Consider the following 18,329-nt stretch of genomic DNA (forward strand, 5'->3'; position numbering starts at 1 on the left):
AGTATTAGCTAGTACACTAGTATTGAGGACAGACAGAAGAAGATATGGAACAGAAGAGAGGACATAAGAAGAATACTTTAGTTAGTTGTTATTTTACAGAAAACAGAAAAGTAACTTTTTTATTTCAACCCAATCTAACAGAGACACATACACACACCACACATTCTCATCTGACATGGGACTTGAACCGGCAACCCTCTTGTCGCTGAGACGCCTCTATAACAGACAGAGCATCCTTCAGTTCACTTCAGCTCCACTATCATTTCATCAGTACAGCGAGTGCAGCGAGTGCAATTCACACTCAGCAGAACTAGCCCCACGAGTGCCCAGGATGTGGGAATTCTGCAGTGAAACATTTGAAGAGATAAGTACAACCATTGTTCCATTCTGTACAGAGCTGATTCCACCTGCTTGAATCTGAAGGCTCTTTAGAAAATCTGCTCTTTATGCTTCCTCTGTCATATTATTGTCAGGAAATACGACAAGATAGGAGTATGTGTCCTCACATTAGGACAATGGGTGAGTTTTGCCAAAAATGAATATAGTGGTTTCATCCCAGATGGCTCCCTATTCCCTATATAGGGCTCCCCCATAGGGCTCTGGTCAAAAGTAGTGCACAATATAGGGCATATGGTTCGATTTGGGATGCATCCATTTATTCAGTTAATGCAATGGCAGTGCAGATAGACAATCAATTACAAGTTTCATACTATCTATTCAAATATTCATATCTCTGGCTTTGCTCTCCTCCGCTCCTGTGGCCTGTGCATAGCAATGTGGGTGGCTGTCAATCATCCTATGTCATGTGCTCCAGTCTGGGCTGTAGCTAGACTGCAGAAAAGGAATATGCATGGATGGACAAACGGGGAAACAAGTGCAAACACACACACCCACCTACGCTCGACCCACACACCCACCTACTTTCAACGCACACACCCACCTACGCTCGACCAACACACCCACCTACTTCCAACGCACACACCCACCTACGCTCGACCAACACCCTCACCTACTTTCAACGCACACACCCACCTACGCTCGACCCACACACCCACCTACTGTTCAACCACAACCCACCTACGCTCGACACACACCCACCTACTTTCAACGTCACACCCCACCTACGCGGTATCGCCAACACCACCCACCTACTTCCAACGCACACACCCAACCTCGCTCGCACCCACACACCCACCCTACTTTTCAACTCTGCACACTCCCCCACTACGCTCGACCCACACAGTCACCTACTTTCAACGCACACACCCACCGACGCTCGACGCACGACAACCCACCTCGTTTTGACGGACACACCCAACTACTTTCAATAGCCACCACACCCACCTTAACGTCGCATGAACACACCCACCTACTTTCAAACGTACACACCCACCTGATTCTCGACACCACACACCCAAACTTACTTCAATGCACACATCCCTACCTACATTCAACGCAAACATCCCACCGTACGCTATCGTATTGGAACACACTCACCTACTTTCAACGCTCACACCCACCTACGCTCGACGCCACACACTGCCACTACTTTCAATTGCACACACCACATCCTACTTTCAACGCACTGACATCCCACCTACTTTTCAAAAGCACACACCCACATACCTTCTAACGCCCATCACAACACACACGCACACCTACGCTGCAGACGCACACACACACTCTCGCTCACGCCACACCACCCACCTATGTTCGACAACACACACACACCCACCTACGCTCGAAACACACACACACCTACGCTCGACCTACGCTCGACGCACACACCCACCTACGCTCGACACACAAACACACACAACTACACTCGACGCACACACACACACTTACGCTCGACACACACACAACTACGCTCGACGCACGCAGCCACCTAAGCTCGACGCAAACACACAATAACCCTAGACGCACACACACAACGCTCAACGCACACACACACCCTCCTACACTCAACGCACACATCCACCTACGCTCGATGCACACACACACCCACCTATGCTCGACGCACACACACAACAACGGTCTACCTGTACTGAACAAAGTCTGCACCACAGAGAAAGAGGGAGAGGGAGGGAGAGAAAGGTAGAGGGAGCAGACGGAGGGAGAGAATGACAGAGAGAGAGAACTGTTGGGGGAGATTGAGAGAGAAAGAAGGACAGAGACAGGGAGAGAAAAATAATGGGGGAGGGAGAGAGAGAAGATAAAAAGGGAGGATAAAGAGGGAGATGGGTTTCCCTAAAACTCTAAAATGGGTTTCACTCAGTCATTACATAATGATAGGGAAATAATTCTCACCACATTGCATTTCAATTTACCTGTGAAAACGTTTGTTCGACACCTGACTAAGAAAAAAGCTTTTTTCTTTCATCTAATTCTCACACAACAAATACTTTTTGTACTAGCTAATACTTCATCAAGTGATTTAGCTAGTACACCGTGACTGTTTCTAGAACAACATCACACAAATAATGTTTCTGAATAGGACACAGTCATTATATTTCAGCCTGCGCCCCAAACGGCACCCTATTCAGTATTAAATGCACTACTACCCTATGGGACTTGGTCAAAATTAGTGCACTCTATAAGGAATAAGGTGTCATTTGGGATGGAGACAATGTTTTTGAATAGAACACATCAGTCGTTGTAATTCATTGAATACCGTTACTAGGTTTAAGATACATAAATTTCACTTTATAGGCTATTAAAGATTGATAACCATGACTCATTCATTACAGATCACACATCAAATACTCCTTTCTGTTCTCTGAAATATTAAACACCGTTAAATATATATACTGAGACTCATCCTGAGCCACTTGGTGTGTATGTTTGTGTGTGTGTGTGCGTGTGCGTGTGCGTGTGTGTGTGTGTGTGCCAGTCTGTTTCTGCTTATTTTCCAAATCCTTAAGGATTTGTCATAAGGAATAGCCATGTTGTCAAGAGAGCAGAAAAAGACTGGCACCCAGGCTCCCACTAACCTACCTGACCATTACCTTTCTAACTTCATGGGAAACTGACTCCACTAACCTACCTGACCATTACCTTTCTAACTTCATGGGAAAACTGACTCCACTAACCTACCTGACCATTACCTTTCTAACTTCATGGGAAACTGACTCCACTAAACCTACCTGACCATTACCTTTCTAACTTCATGGGAAACTGACTACCACTAACCTACCTGACCATTACCTTTCTAACTTCATGGGAAACTGACTCCACTAACCCTACCTGAACCATTACCTTTCTAACTTCATGGGAAACTGACTCCACTAACCTACCTGACCATTACCTTTCTAACTTCATGGGAAACTGACTCCACTAACCTACCTGACCACTAACCTATCATCTAACTGTTCTTCCTAGAACTAGCCTTTAAAATTACATTATTTTTTGCAATTCATTCATAAGGCCTTTCTTTGAGGGCCCTAGTGATGTTACGCTTGATACCGGAACTCCGAGGCATGCGCTGAAATTGCTAAGCAGCTAACTTTGAAGCAGTGCGCCAATGCGTGTATCCCTTTATCAGAAGAACGTCATCAATGACCTCTGAAGCATCGTTTGATCCCGTGCTGTTTCAAACCGTGTGTTGGAAAATGCGAGATCCCACTGATTTCGCTGTAGTTCCAGTGCGTTCTTCGATTCTAAGCCGTTTTCAAACAACGACCTCCACTGGACATCGTACTTACAAATATAGTTTMAGTTTTGTAGCAACAGTTTGACCTGACCGGTAGCGTACTATAGCAGGTAGGGTAGGGAACTATGGAACTATGGCAATCAGGAATGTGAGGGTACGAGGTCCAATCCTTTTGAAGGCACACTATTTAGAAAATTGTGAAACCACACTTTCTTTCTGCACTGTTGTTCAAATCATTTGTTTTATTTAGTATAGTTTGAGCTACTGTCTTAAAGGAAAATTCCACCCCAAAACTATATTTTAGTATTTGTTTCACTAGTCCATTGTTGACATAGTCCCAAAATGTTTTGCTTGTCAGCAATCAAGTTTTCAAGATACTGTGTGTAACTTTAAAAATACAGAAATCATCCCCGTATGATGCATTTTGCAGTAGATGATGCTGCGTTTTGCATCATAGGATGCAAAATGGGTCAAACAGGGAGGATTTTTCTATTTTGAAAGTTATATACAGTATCTTGAATACTTGATTGCTGACAAGCAAAACAGTTTTCCATCGTTTTTGAAAAATATTAAACTTGAAGGGAAAAACAGGAAGCATTATGGAAGATGCAAATGTGGGTGGTAATCCAACTGATTATAGGCTACTAAAGCCAACGACTTACTGCTACGCCACAGAGTTTTGATGATAACAGTGGAGTGAAAAAGCATATCTGATAATCACTGCTATTTATTGCTGACCAGCAGATGTCACTAATGTGACTTGTGAACAGATAWTGAAGCTCCTAGTAACAAACCGTTTTCCGGCCCAATTTGGTGAAATCCTTCAGAAAGCTTCGGTTTCCCATCACTAGTTATATCCGGACACAGTGGTGTTAGGAAACTTCTGGTTTACAGTCCAGATCTGCAAGTCACATTATGATGGCTTGCAAAGTGACATGTAATTCCTATTGGAATCCAGCTTGAATTAGGATATCCAACAAGTGGATATATTAATCAACCTGCATTCAGAATGACTGCCAGGGCAGGGAAGATTGAATACTGAGACTACCTCAATAATCTAAACTGGAACAACCATACCAGTAACAGGTGCACTAAGTCCAAGTACTAACAGATTGGATTAGTTTAGAAAAATATATATGTTATTTATCTTTGTGTAGCATAAAATGTATCAACCAATCAATGAACATGCAAAAACAGAGATATTAAAACAAACAATTCTGAAAATCACCCTGCAATAGAGCATGCTGGGAAATATGATATTTGGTTCTATGTAGAACCATTCTTGCCTTTCTAAGAACCATTCTTGCCAGCCAAAGAATCATCAGACAATCCTGTCTTTCAAAAACGGTCATTAGAATGTTAAAGGTTCTAAGTAGAACCCTTTGACTTACAAATAGCCTTTGTCTTCCAAAAAGTGATCTTCAGATTAAAAAGGTTTTGGAACCCTTTTTTCAAAGAATGTAGAAATATTGTACACAGCCATGACATTATTATGCTAACTATCAACACATGTTGCGAAAGTGAGTATCAAAACATAAAAGTTTGAAATGTGCTCCATTCTCTGTGCATGCTGGATACACTCAAAGCTGAAAAGTGTCTAATTTACTTGAAACCAGCAACTCTTCAGTTCAAACTAGTTTACTATCTTCCCACTAATATCCTTTGTGCAGATACAAACAGAAACATGTCCTTCACCTTTTAGAAAAAAAAACTGTGTTGTATAAATATTGATCTGAAGTGGAAACGTAGAGGATATGAGCGGAGACATGGGTTCTGGCGAGATAAGAACTGTTTAAACTTTCATGAATTCACTGGTGGTCTGGTTATTGGTGCTGGCCCAACACTGTAATTGGCATGCTGCTGCTCTACCGGTGTTGTAGTGTTGAGTTTCTATTTATTATGGATGAAAAACAACTCTGAAGCACATGCAACGTACCCCATTAAAAGCACATTGTGGTGTACATTGTGGTGTACACTGTGGTGTACACTGTGGTGTACATTGTGGTGTACATTGTGGTGTACATTGTGGTGTACACTGTGTTGTAATGTGTGGTGTACATTGTGGTGTACATTGTGGTGTACATTGTGGTGTACAATTGTGTGTGTATTATGTCGGATGTACATTGTGGTGTACATTGTGAGTGTACATATGTGGCTTACATTTGTGCCTGTGTATGTATGTGGTGTACATTGTGGTGTACATTGTGGTGTACATTGTGGTGTACATTGTGTGTGTACATTGTGGTGTACATTGTGGTGTACACTGTGGTGTACACTGTGGTGTACATTGTGGTGTACATTGTGTGTATGTTGTGGTGTACATTGTGGTGTACATTGTGGTGTACATTGTGTGTGTATGTTGTGGTGTACATTGTGGTGTACATTGTGGTGTACATTGTGTGTGTATGTTGTGTGTGATACTCTGGAAGGAATGCCTCAGACAGCTCCTATCTCATTACTGTCTCTACCAGCAGCAGCTTTGGTTAGTAGGAGATCTGATCATGCAAACACAAAACCTCTTGTTTCATATGAAGTAATCTTTTATAAGGTATCAAACTTTGCCCTCAAAAACTCTAATTCCACTTGCCTCATCTTAGTAGAATGCCACGTCGCATCCCTGTATATAACTGCCTTTAAGAAATGTCTCATTTAGCCATTTAAAGCTAGCGACGCTGACTAGATAAAATAAGCTACTTCTCTTACACTGTATAAGGGCTCCTGAAATAAAATGTTGAAGTGAACTACGAGAGGAAGCGGGGTGAGACAATTGATACACTGTGAGAGGAGTGCAGCCAGCTAGAAGATTTTATTACCAACCCTTTTTAAATCCAGCAAAATCCCATGCTTATTTGAGATTCTGTGTGAAAGCGTATTAGTAGAGCTATGAGAAAATTATGGAAATCACACTAAACTACCCGTTTGCAAGAATGTATGGAATGGTTCTGATGGGGAAATTGCTATGCACTGGGCATGAGAACTGGTGTGTGTGTGTGTCTGCTCACTAAAATAACACAATGCAATAAATTACCTATGCATGATTTGACCTTGAGGATGTCTTGGCAAAAGGTTCTTATTTGCACCTCGTACAAATAAATGAATGAAAATAAATGAATGATTTTTTGCATTCTCTCTCTGTGTTTGTTGGCTAAGGAGATGGTTATTTATGATTGGCCTGTGCTTTTCAATGAATATATTATACATATTACAATATTATACACTATACATCTTGTCCCAAACAAAACAGAACTCTGAAAATGCATGTGAAAAAGAAGCAGGGTTTGACAGGCGATTCATCCTAAAAATGTTTTTGTATTGTAGAATGTTCTTTCGCTTTTATCTCCCTCTCTTTATTCTCCTTCCTGACAGGCTTATTTCTGCAGATCAGTATATCTACATTACTGTCACAGGGAACAGAGATACAGAGAGACAGACACACATGCATACAATTATCCTCTGCAGGCTTCATACAAGAAACAAATAACTCTCCATCTTAGCAGGCGAGGTAGACACCATCAGAGCCATGATGGGAAAGGTACAAACCATGCTGATAGAAGACCAACAGTCGTTCCTGGGCTAATAGGAAGAGGGTTGGGTTGATTACTGGTATGATAACAAACATTAACCAGGGTGTTGTATCTAGATCCTAATGGCCCAATGAAATGTTCTAAGCAGAGAGGGGTCGTCTGGGAGGAAGAGTAGGGCCTGCGTTGAAAGGACAAATAGATAACTCCTCAAACGATGTCTAGTAAGTAATTGATAACACATCACAAATCCAAAGTCAAATGCTAGGGGCATTGTTTATTGGGAGGTTTATTCATTTTTCAATTTCTCAGAGGTTTTTATTTCATAGCTCAACCAAAACAGCATTAGATGTATTATATTATTATATGGTATTGAATATAATAATGTAGGTATATACTTGAACTTCAAGGGTTGGCTGGATTGCTGCTTTCCCATGAATGCATCCAGTACAGAATAAGCCTGTGGGTAGTGGGGACGGGAGGGCTAGATAGATGAATAGTCATCAGCAGTGGGTCTTTGTGAGGTGAGTTGTGTGCCTGGTCATGTCACCCTAAGCTAAGTGACCATAGCAGCAGATAAGTCAAATGGAAACACTGGACAGGAGCTCATCAGCCATGAGTGGGATTGCCAAGGCAAGGATCCCGTAGGCGGTGTGTGTGTGTGCGCGCGCCTCTCTGTCACCTCTCTGTGACCCATGCAGAGAGAGGAGATTGCTCACGGCCACACAGTCAACAGTTCTCCTATTGATCTGTTCTCATTACACATCTGAACGGTGCTTTAAGATTGCTCTGTTTTTTCACTAGGAAACAAATGGCGTCAGTAACATCAGTCTGCTGTTTACTGTACAAAACCAATGAATAGACAACATTACCATGAGGCATAACGGAGAGGCCACTCATTAATACAGTAGATTTGTCAAACTGATTGGCTTACAGTATGCATTAATATGTTAAGACATAACACACTTGAATTTCAATAAATTGAGGTTGACGAAGAAGAAGAAGAAAAAAAAGAAAAAGAGAAAGAAGAAAAAAAAAGAAAAAGAAGAAAAGGGTAAAAAAAAAGAAAAAGAGATAGAATAAAAAGAGAAAGAATAAGAAAAAATATGAAAAAGAAGAAAAAAAGAGAAAGAAGAAAAAGAGAAAGAATAAGAAAAAAGAGGGGGAAAAAAGAAAAAAAGAGAAAGAAGAAAAAGAGAAAGAATAAGAAAAGAAAAAGAAAAAGAAAAAAGAGAAAGAAGAAAAAGAGAAAGAATAAGAAAAAAGAAGAAGTAAAAAAASAGGAAGAAAAAGAAGAAAAAAGAAYAAGAAAAAAGAAGAAGAAAAAGAAGAAGACAAAGAGAAAGAAGAAGAAAAGAAGATGAAGAAGTTATTCTGCAGTGTAAAAGTCATGTATTGGGTTATTACTCACATTCTTCTCCTCTGTCTGCAATCCTATTACTCAGAACACTGATTGAAATCTACAGAATATATTTCCTCTGCAAAGAGCTGAATGATTATCCTGTGTTTCCACCATCATGCAAATGAATCTTGTTTCCTTCATCATAACAATGTCTGTTGTGTAAAAGAGGCAGGTCTGCATTCATACGCCTTTTATTCCTTCCATTAAGCTACATTTTTCCTATTTCATTTGTGTGCTGCATTCTCCTTTCCATACAATCCCTGACAAATTAATACAATAATACATTAATTAACACACACACACACAAACCAATAAACAACATCAGGGACACGGTGCTGCTAAACAGACATACACAGGGAATCAGAGTGGCTTGTTTTGTTATCCTCTCTCGGGTCTATTCAGCGGAATATGTGTCTACAGGASAGTTGGGGACGTTTAATCCCTTCGGAGAACACAAATGAACGGGATGGGTGAGCACATCAGATTGATGTACAGTGAATGGAGACGGGATTTGTTCGTGGAGTGTGTGTCTGGCATACAACCAGTCAAAAGTTTGGACACACCTACTCATTCAAGGGTTTTTCTGTATTTTTACTATTTCAACATAGGGTCATTGTTCTTTTTTAAAATTGAACATGTAACATTTAACCCGCAAAACACCAGTCTCAACGTCAACAGTGAAGAGGCGACTCCGGGATGCTGGCCTTCTCGGCAGAGTTACTCTGTCCAGTGTCTGTGTTCTTTGCCCATCTTAATATTTAATTTTTATTGGCCAGAGATATGGCTTTTTATTTGCAACTCTGCCTAGAAGGCCAGCATCCCGGAGTCACCTCTTCACTGTTGACGTTGAGACTGGTGTTTTGCGGATACTATTTATTGAGGCTGCCAGTTGAGGACATGTGAGGCGTCTGTTTCTCAAACTAGACACTCTAATGTACTTGTCCTCTTGKTRAGTTGTGCACCGGGGCCTCCCACTTCTCTTTCTATTCTGGTTAGACCCAGTTTGCGCTGTTCTGTGAAGGGAGTAGTACACAGCGTTGTACGAGATCTTCAGTTTCTTGGCAATTTCTCGCATGGAATAGCCTTCATTTCTCAGAACAAGAATAGACTGACGAGTTTCAGAAGAAAGTGCTTTGTTTCTGGCCATTTTGAGCCTGTAATCGAACCCACAAATGCTGATGTCCAGATACTCAACTAGTTTAAAAAAGGACAGTTTTATTGCTTCTTTAATCAGAACAACAGTTTTCAGCTGTGCTAACATAATTGCAAAAGGGTTTTCTAATGATCAATTAGCCTTTTAAAATGATCAACTTGGATTAGCTAACACAWTGTGCCATTGGAACACAGGAGTGATGGTTGCTGATAATGGGCCTCTGTACGCCTATGTAGATATTCCATAAAAAATCTTCCGTTTCCAGCTACAATAGTCATTTACAACATTAACAATGTCTACACTGTATTTCTGATCAATTTGATGTTATTGTAATGGACAAAAAAAATGTGCAAGAACATTTCTAAGTGACCCCAAACTTTTGAACGGTGGTGTATGTTTCTAAAAATGTATTTATTTCTGTACATAAATGCAGAGGTCAAGGCCAATGAATGTGCAGCTTTGTAAAGGATACGCTGAATGAGTGGAACCTGGCCTCTTTGATTCCAAGGTTTGAGGGTAAGTAACACTGAGAAATGTATTTTTGAGAGTGGGGACAAAGCTTTGTGGGGGGACGACACATAGTTTAATTGACCCTGTGTGAAACAGCATCTACGTCTTCCACATTGTCATCGATAAACAATAGTACAACGTTAATGGAAACTTGAAAGACTTAACTTCACCAGAGCCTCTTAGAAGCTTGCAGCCACTTTGGGACTGGATACATTACATGAACAGTTACCATAAATAGTCTGGTCTTTTACCATATTTGCTTTATTGGTCATTTGCACAGATTCTGTCACAGTAACCATCCTGACACACAACACACACATCACAGCCTGGGAGCAGCTCATGGGCACTTAAGGGTAAAATTCCTTGTCAAGGGCACAACAGCAGAAGGTAGTATATATATATATTGTTGCTGTAACCCTCTGGCTAATGGATCACTCGCTGCAAATTTCCTGCAGGCAGCTCGGGGTTTCTAATATCGGCCTGCCTTTCTAATCTCTAAGCTACTGCCACCCCTATTCATTTAGCTCTTTCCTCACTCCCTTGCCTTTGTTGAAACAATTGACCTGGCTTATCAACCCTTCCTTCAAAGTATTTAATTTAGAAATGTGCGTGAAACTATCCCTTAAAATCTCCCCCCTAACAGGTAAGCCTAGTGGTTAAGAGCGTCGGGCCAGTAACGGAAAGGTCGCTGGTTCAAATCTCAGAGCAAGCAGTTAACCCTAACCCAACAACAACTGCTCCCCGGGTACCTGAAGACGTCGACATCGATTAAGTCAGTCCCCCACACCACTCTCACACCACTCTGTTTCAGAGGGTTTGGGTTAAATGTGGAATACTTTTTTAAACATTTTGGTTTAATGCATTCAGTTGTGCAACTGATTAAGTATCCCTTCTACCCTTTTTTTGCAACGGCAGAGATGGCCCAGGAAACATTCTTGCTTTTGGACGACTCGACTACGCTGTGAGTATTCTGTAAACGCCACCTATTTTATATAGGAGGGGAGGTCCTCGGGACACGTGAATACATAGGACTGTGGACAAACCCAAAACCAAGCTTCAGCTGTAGCCGGTTCTTCACATTCTTAAGTATTGTTGCACATTTTGAAAACTGATTGTTAAAAGGAATTTATAATTCATTGAAAACGTTGTGCTCACAACATAGTTAAATGTTAGAGGGCAGCCCAGACAAGCAAGTGTCTAAACAACATCTGGCCCGATGTGGTCAAGACAGTCGACATAGTCTGACAGTATCCACGTCTGCTGGATAGTCCAGGAATGGTGGGTTACATTTTATCCAAAAATATTAGACTTGAATTTTATTCCGTTTGCTGTGATTAACTAGACTGATGACGCGACCCACGTGACTCGCAGTGCAGGATGAACTGGAAAAGAGGCTGTTTGTTAATGCAATATTCTCTAATAAATTGTGCAACAGGGTTTGATTGGTGCTGTTTTTGTTTTTGCTTTTCCAAAAAACTAASAGTAAAATAAAATATTACAATATTACTTCTACACTTTAAATCCGGACTGCTCGGGGAAACTCACTGATAACTGGATCGCGGCCCAAGATCTTCTCTTCAAAGTGGAATAGTTTCAAATGACCCTGCTGGTGATGTCTCAGATGCTCATTCATTTTGAGCCTGAAACAATCAAGTTATTCACTAAACATTCTCTCCAGATACACAAGGTGACATCGCTTTAAGACTTCTGCCAGTGGACCTCCCAACACTAGTCTACAAGATAGGGTGGAATATAAATTCCGACCTAGATTCAATGAGACCAGAAAGTCCTTCATTGACTTGCAACCTGTAAGTTTAAATAGTGGATAGGCATTGGTAGATTGATGGGGAAATTAGATGATAGCATTTGTAAACCTTGACTGAAAAAAAATGTATTCCAAAATCTGTTACGCATAACTGCACACTCCAAGACATTACGTAGGTTTCCATCCAATTTGGAACAGATTTTCAGGGGAATAGTCTCAAATCTGCATAAAACAATATGCACATCCGGCAAATGGATAAAAAGCTGTGCGTGATCACGTAGTGGCAGTGGTGGAAAAAGTACCCAATTGTCATACTTGAGTAAAAGTACAGATACCTTAATAGAAAGTTACTCAAGTAGTGAAAGTCAGGCAGTAAAATACTACTTGAGTAAAAGTCTAAAAGTATTTGGTTTTAAATATACTTATGTATCAAAAGTAAATGTAATTGCTAAAATATACTTAAGTATCAAAAGTAAAAGTATAAATCACTTAAAATTCCTTATATTAAGCAAAGCAGATGACACCATTTTCTTGTTTTTAAAATAAACGGATAGCCATGGGCACAGTCCYAAATTATTTACAAAAGATGCATTTGTGCTTAGTGAGTCCGTCAAGCCAGAGGCAGTAGGGATGACCACATGTTCTCTTGAGAAGTGCGTGAATTTGACTATTTTCCTGTCCTGCTAAGCATTCAAAATGTAACGAGTACTTTTGGTTGTCAGGGAAAATGTATGGAGTAAAAAGTACAATATTTTCTTCAGGAATGTAGTGAAGTAAAAGTAAAAGTTGTCAAAAATATAAATAGTAAAGTAAAGTACAGATAACAAAAACAACTACTTAAGTAGTACTTTAAAGTATTTTTACTTAAGTACTTTACACCACTGCGTAGTGGACATAAAAATCCCTTTTGCAGTTAAATTCCTATGTACCGAATAAAAACATACAAGTTAAATAGGTTTCCATTGCATTTTCAACTACTGAGCCCACTCAGGTCTTCACACATGCGCTCTAGCAAACAGCTTGCACATACAGCGGGGGTAGGCATTACATMATGAGATTATTACGGCAGTCAAGCATCGATCATCATGTCACCAGAATAAGACCCTCAATATTTATTAGAAAGGAGCATCAAGCTRATCATCACTGTGCACTTTCACCACCCTGTGAAGTTCATTATCATTTATTTCATCTGTAGCCTAATCAACTGCTTGCTTTCCCGAGTTGTAGTGTGAGGAACACACAACATATCATGGCGTGACTCCAAGTTTACTTCGATATGATGGTTATTATATCAATATTTGCGCATAAAGTAGTTTCCACCTCCATTTTTCCCAACAAATTTTCTGTAGACATTTAGAAAATCGTACCGGCATTTCATGTTTGTATCAGCCCGGTCGMGACTTTTTTAATGTGTGAGGTAATTCATCTGCATGAAACAATTGGATGGAAATGTGGTTAGTGTTGTGAAAAGGAACCTATGAGCCCAAAATGAATGGAAGATGTAGGCATCAAGCAGGGATTGGGTGTTGATTGATGTAAATTGCTATAACATATACAAAAGAAAGTGTGTGTGATGGCATTGTCAGTGTGCCTCCATGCTTTACATAACTTATCATATTCTAAAATAAAATGATCTAACAGGATGGGACTAACATGGTTGAGTACCTGAACCAGGCGGAGGTGACCGAATCAAGCAGAGGTGACCAAACCGATTTGAGTGGACTCTTGGGGACTGCTTACATGTGTTTACAGCTGTTAGTGGACCGACAATGGAGCTAGGTACACCGTTTGGGGCACTGTATGTGTGCCTCAAGTCCTATTATGTGTTTGATATCAACTTTCTCAGACTATGTGCCCCAGAATTAGAATTCCTACAGACCACGATGTTTCACCTGCCAGGAACAGAATCCTCTGCAGTAAGACGGTTGCGAGCATGTCTCTTTTTTCCACTGAACAATAGTGCATTAAGTATCTGCTCTTGTATGTTGTGTGAGAAGTGACAGGAGGAAGCACAGCCCTCAGGCTGCTGTGTTCCTGTGAATAATTAGATCAGTGGATGGATGAGCCATGAGTGTCTCATTCCAATGCTAATATGCTCTTAAGGCACTATTTATAGCTCTGTTAAATTAACTTTACGTTTTTTTTTTTTTATAATGCATTTGTGCCTGCTTTTTGCCTACAGTACGGTATGTGGCTCGTTTGCCTTGAGATACATGATTTCAGATAGATCTTATTGGCCATCCGTGAGAGTAAATGTCATTCCTGTTTATCTGTTGTGTTGTATCGTTATTACATGTTAAGGTTGAACATTGACATTGTTTTAACTTCACTGACACTTACATGAGAGTATAAGTTTCCTAAAAGCACATGCAAAATAATCATATAATTCTAGAAGAATGTGTAAAATTCAAAAATGTTTCGGGAAAAGTAAAATTTGCAGTATGAAAACTTAACATGATGAACAGGAATAACATTTACTCTCACAGGTGGCCAATAATATCTATCTGAAATGCACACCCCTAATAAGCCAAGACTCCGGAAAATAACCTAATGATTACGTTAAAAAAGACCCAGCTGCTAGGTCAACCCAGCATGAAAGCAGAAAATACCCAACTGATGCTTAAATTAACCCGTGTTTGGGTAATCCCAACAACCCAGATAAGTTATTCACGCAACCCAACTGGCTGTGTCAACATAACCCAGCGTGTGTTCTCTGTCCAATATTTACCCAGCACTGGGTTACCAAAAAAACGAAATTGTTATTTTTCTAACCCAGCATTTTTTGGAGTTTGCTCTGCTACACAATGTACAACAACCTCCTATGGATTAAAGCCATCTCTACATCGTCAATAAGACAAAACCTATGCCTGAACCTATTTTTCTCTGATGACATTGAACAACATTGAATGTCCTGTGAGCAACTGGCTAGGGTTCAGAGAGACTGTAAGAGATGAGAGGCCTTGCATGCTGGCAGTCAGTTGCAGAGACAAACATGGACACACATAGACAGACAGACACAAGCTTTGAACACTCACTAACACGTTCTATATTTGTATTTGTGCCAAAATATCTAACATTGAGGATCCACATTGACAATTACAGGTGAAAAACCTATTTCCATATTGCTTTGAGCTCCGATAGAGAAAGAGCTTAAAGAGAAAGGGAAAGGTACAGTAGCAGGTACCAGGTGTCTCTCTCTGTCTGTGTCTGTGTCTGTCTGTGTCTCTCTCTCTCTCTGTCTGTGTCTGTCTGTGTCTCTCTCTCTCTCTGTCTGTGTCTGTCTGTGTCTCTCTCTCTCTAGTCTGATGTCTCTCTCTCTCTCTTGTGTCTGTGGTCTTGTCTCGTGTCTCTCTCTCTTGTGCTCTGTCTATCGTCTGCTCTCTGCTCTCTCTCTGATGTCTGCCTGTGTCTGGTGTGTCTCTCTCTGTCGTATTCGTGTCCTCTCTCTCTGTCTGTCTGTGTCTCCCTCTCTGTCTGTGTCCTGTCTGTCTTCTGTGTCTTCTCTCTCTCCTGTCTGATGTCGTCTGTGTGTGTTCTCTCTTTTTCGTCTGTTTCGCTCTTTTTCCCTCTCTCTCTGTCTGTGTCTTCTGTGTCTCTCTCTGTCTGTGTCTGTATGTGTCTCTCTCTCTGGTTCTGTGTCTCTCTCTCTCTCTGTGTTCTGTCTGTGTCTCTCTCTCTCTGTGTATGTCTGCTGTCTCTCTCTCTCTCTGTGTCTGTCTGTGTCTGGTTGTCTCTCTCTGTCTGTTCTGTGCTCTCCTTCTCTCTCTCTGTGTCGTCTGTCTGTGTTTTCTTCTGCTGTCTGTGTCTTGTGTTGTCTCTTCTCTTCTCTCTGTCGTGTGTCTGTCTGTGTCTCTGCATCTCTCCTGTCGTGTTCTGTCTGTGTCTGTGTCTCTCTCGTCTGTCTGTGTCTGTCTGTGTCTGTGTCGTCTCTGTCTCGTGTCTGTCTTCTGTCTCTGTCTCTCTCTCTAATAATATATATAATATAAATATATGATGGATGAGCCTGCATTGATTAGGGGAAGGACATGAAACATTTTCTTCAAACGGCCGCTGAGGAGCACAAGCTGTGTCCAACATGGCACCATATCCCTATATAGTAGACTACTTTTGACATGCACTATATAGGGAATAGGATGCAATTCGGGACGTTACCCACAGTGTGAGAGAAACATCTTAGATATGTTTCACTAACATGATTCCACAGCAGATAGATAAAACTACCAAAGGGACGAGCACGCATTCAAAAACATTCCCCTTGTTTCTGGGCCTACAAACAAACGTTCCTTGGGTACACAATCCAGGACGAAATTGTAATTTACTAGTAGAGGGACACTACTTGGTGTCAGTACTCAGAGAGGAACTAGTAGACTACAACCGCTGGGCTTCCATCATTCTATTAACTAGTAGCTACACCGCTGGCTTCCATCATCTACTTTAACGGTAGTAGGTACACCGCTGGGCTTCCATCATTCTTATAACTAGTAGCTACACCGCTGGACTTCCCATCTTCTATTAACTAGTTAGCTACACCGCTGGCTTCCATCATTCTATTAACTAGTAGCTACACCGCTGGGGCTTCCATCATTCTATTAACTAGTAGCTACACCGCTGGGCTTCCATCATTTCTATTAACTAGTAGCTACACCGCTGGGCTTCCATCATTCTATTAACTAGTAGCTACACCGCTGATCCATCATCTATTACTGAGTACACCTGGACTTCCATCATTTATATTAACTAGTAGCTACACCGCTGGACTTCCATCATTCTATTAACTAGTAGCTACACCCGCTGGGCTTTCCATCATTTCTATTAACTAGTAGCTACACCGCTGGCTTCCATCATTCTATTAACTGTAGTAGCTACACCGCTGGGCTTCCATCACTTCTCATTAACTGAGTTAGCACACCTAGAGGGCTTCCATCATTCTATTAAATAGTAGCTACACCGCTGGACTTCCATCATTCTATTAACTAGATAGTACACCGCTGGGCTTCATCATTCTTATTAACTAGTAGCTACACCGCTGGACTTCCATCAATTCTATTAACTAGTTAGCTACACCGCTGGGCTTCCATCAGTTATTAACTAGTAGCTACACCGCTGGGCTTCCATCATTCTACATCTAACTAGTAGCTACACCGCTGGCTTCCATCATCATTTATTAACTAGTAGGCTACACCGCTGCGGCTTCATCATTCTATTAACTAGTAGCTACACCGCTGGGTTCATCATTCTATTAACTAGTAGCCTACAGCCGCTGGACTTCCATCCTTTATTAACTAGTAGCTACACCGGCTGGACTTCCATTCATTCTATTAACTAAGTAGCTACACCGCTGGGCTTCATCATTCTATTAACTAGTAGCTACACCGCTGGGCTTCATCTTTCTATTAAACTAGTAGCTACCGCTGGGCTTCCATCATTCTATATAACTAGTAGCTACACGCTCGGGCTTCCATCATTCTATTAAACTAGTAGCTACACCCGCTGGGCTTCCATCATTCTATTCATTAACTAGTAGCTACGACCGCTGGAGCTTCTCATCATTTCTATTAACTAGTAGCTACACCGCTGGGCTTCCATCATTCTATAACTAGTAGCTACACCGCTGGACTTTCCATCAATCATTAACTAGTAGCTTACACCGCTGGCTTCCATCATTCTATTAACTAGTAGCTACACCGCTGGGCATTCCATCATTCTATTAACTAGTAGCAACACCCGCTGGGCTTCCATCATTCTATTAACTAGTAGCTAACACGCTGGGTTCCATCATATCTATTAACTAGTAGCTACAACGCTGGGCTTCCATCATTCATTTAACTAGTAGCTACACCGCTGGCTTCCATCATTCTCATTTACTAGTAGACATAACACCGCTGGGCTTCCATCATTCTATTAACTCGTAGCGTACACCGCTGGGCTTCCATCATTCTATTAACTAGTAGCTTAACACCCGCTGGGCATATCCATCATGCTATTAACTAGTAGCTACACGCTGGGCTTCCCATATCTTATTAACTAGTAGCGTGTACACCGCTGGGCTTCCATCATTCATTAACTAGGAGCTACACCGGCTGGGCTTCCATCATTTCTATTAACTAGTAGCTACACCCGTTGGACTTGCATCAATTCTTTAACTAGTAGCTACACGGCTGGGCTTCCATCATTTCTATTAACTGTAGTTACAACTCCGCTGTGAGCTTCCTCAATGTTCTATTAACTAGTTAGCCGATACTGGTTTACAGCTCAGCTTCGGGCTTCCATTCGAGTCCGTTGTGCCCTGATATGTTACCTATAGCTCACACCGCTTGGCAACTATC

The 18,329-nt window shown here is 41.2% G+C and overlaps 1 protein-coding gene across 2 annotated transcripts in view; it reads right to left on the reverse strand.

Moving 5' to 3' along the window:
- Positions 1–18,329, reverse strand: part of macrod2 (mono-ADP ribosylhydrolase 2) — a 1,308,647-nt gene that overhangs the window by 370,829 nt on the left and 919,489 nt on the right. The gene's annotated exons all lie outside the window — the stretch shown is intronic.

This window comes from Salvelinus sp. IW2-2015, linkage group LG18 (assembly GCF_002910315.2).
Source record: "Salvelinus sp. IW2-2015 linkage group LG18, ASM291031v2, whole genome shotgun sequence".
Taxonomy (NCBI): Eukaryota; Metazoa; Chordata; class Actinopteri; order Salmoniformes; family Salmonidae; genus Salvelinus; species Salvelinus sp. IW2-2015.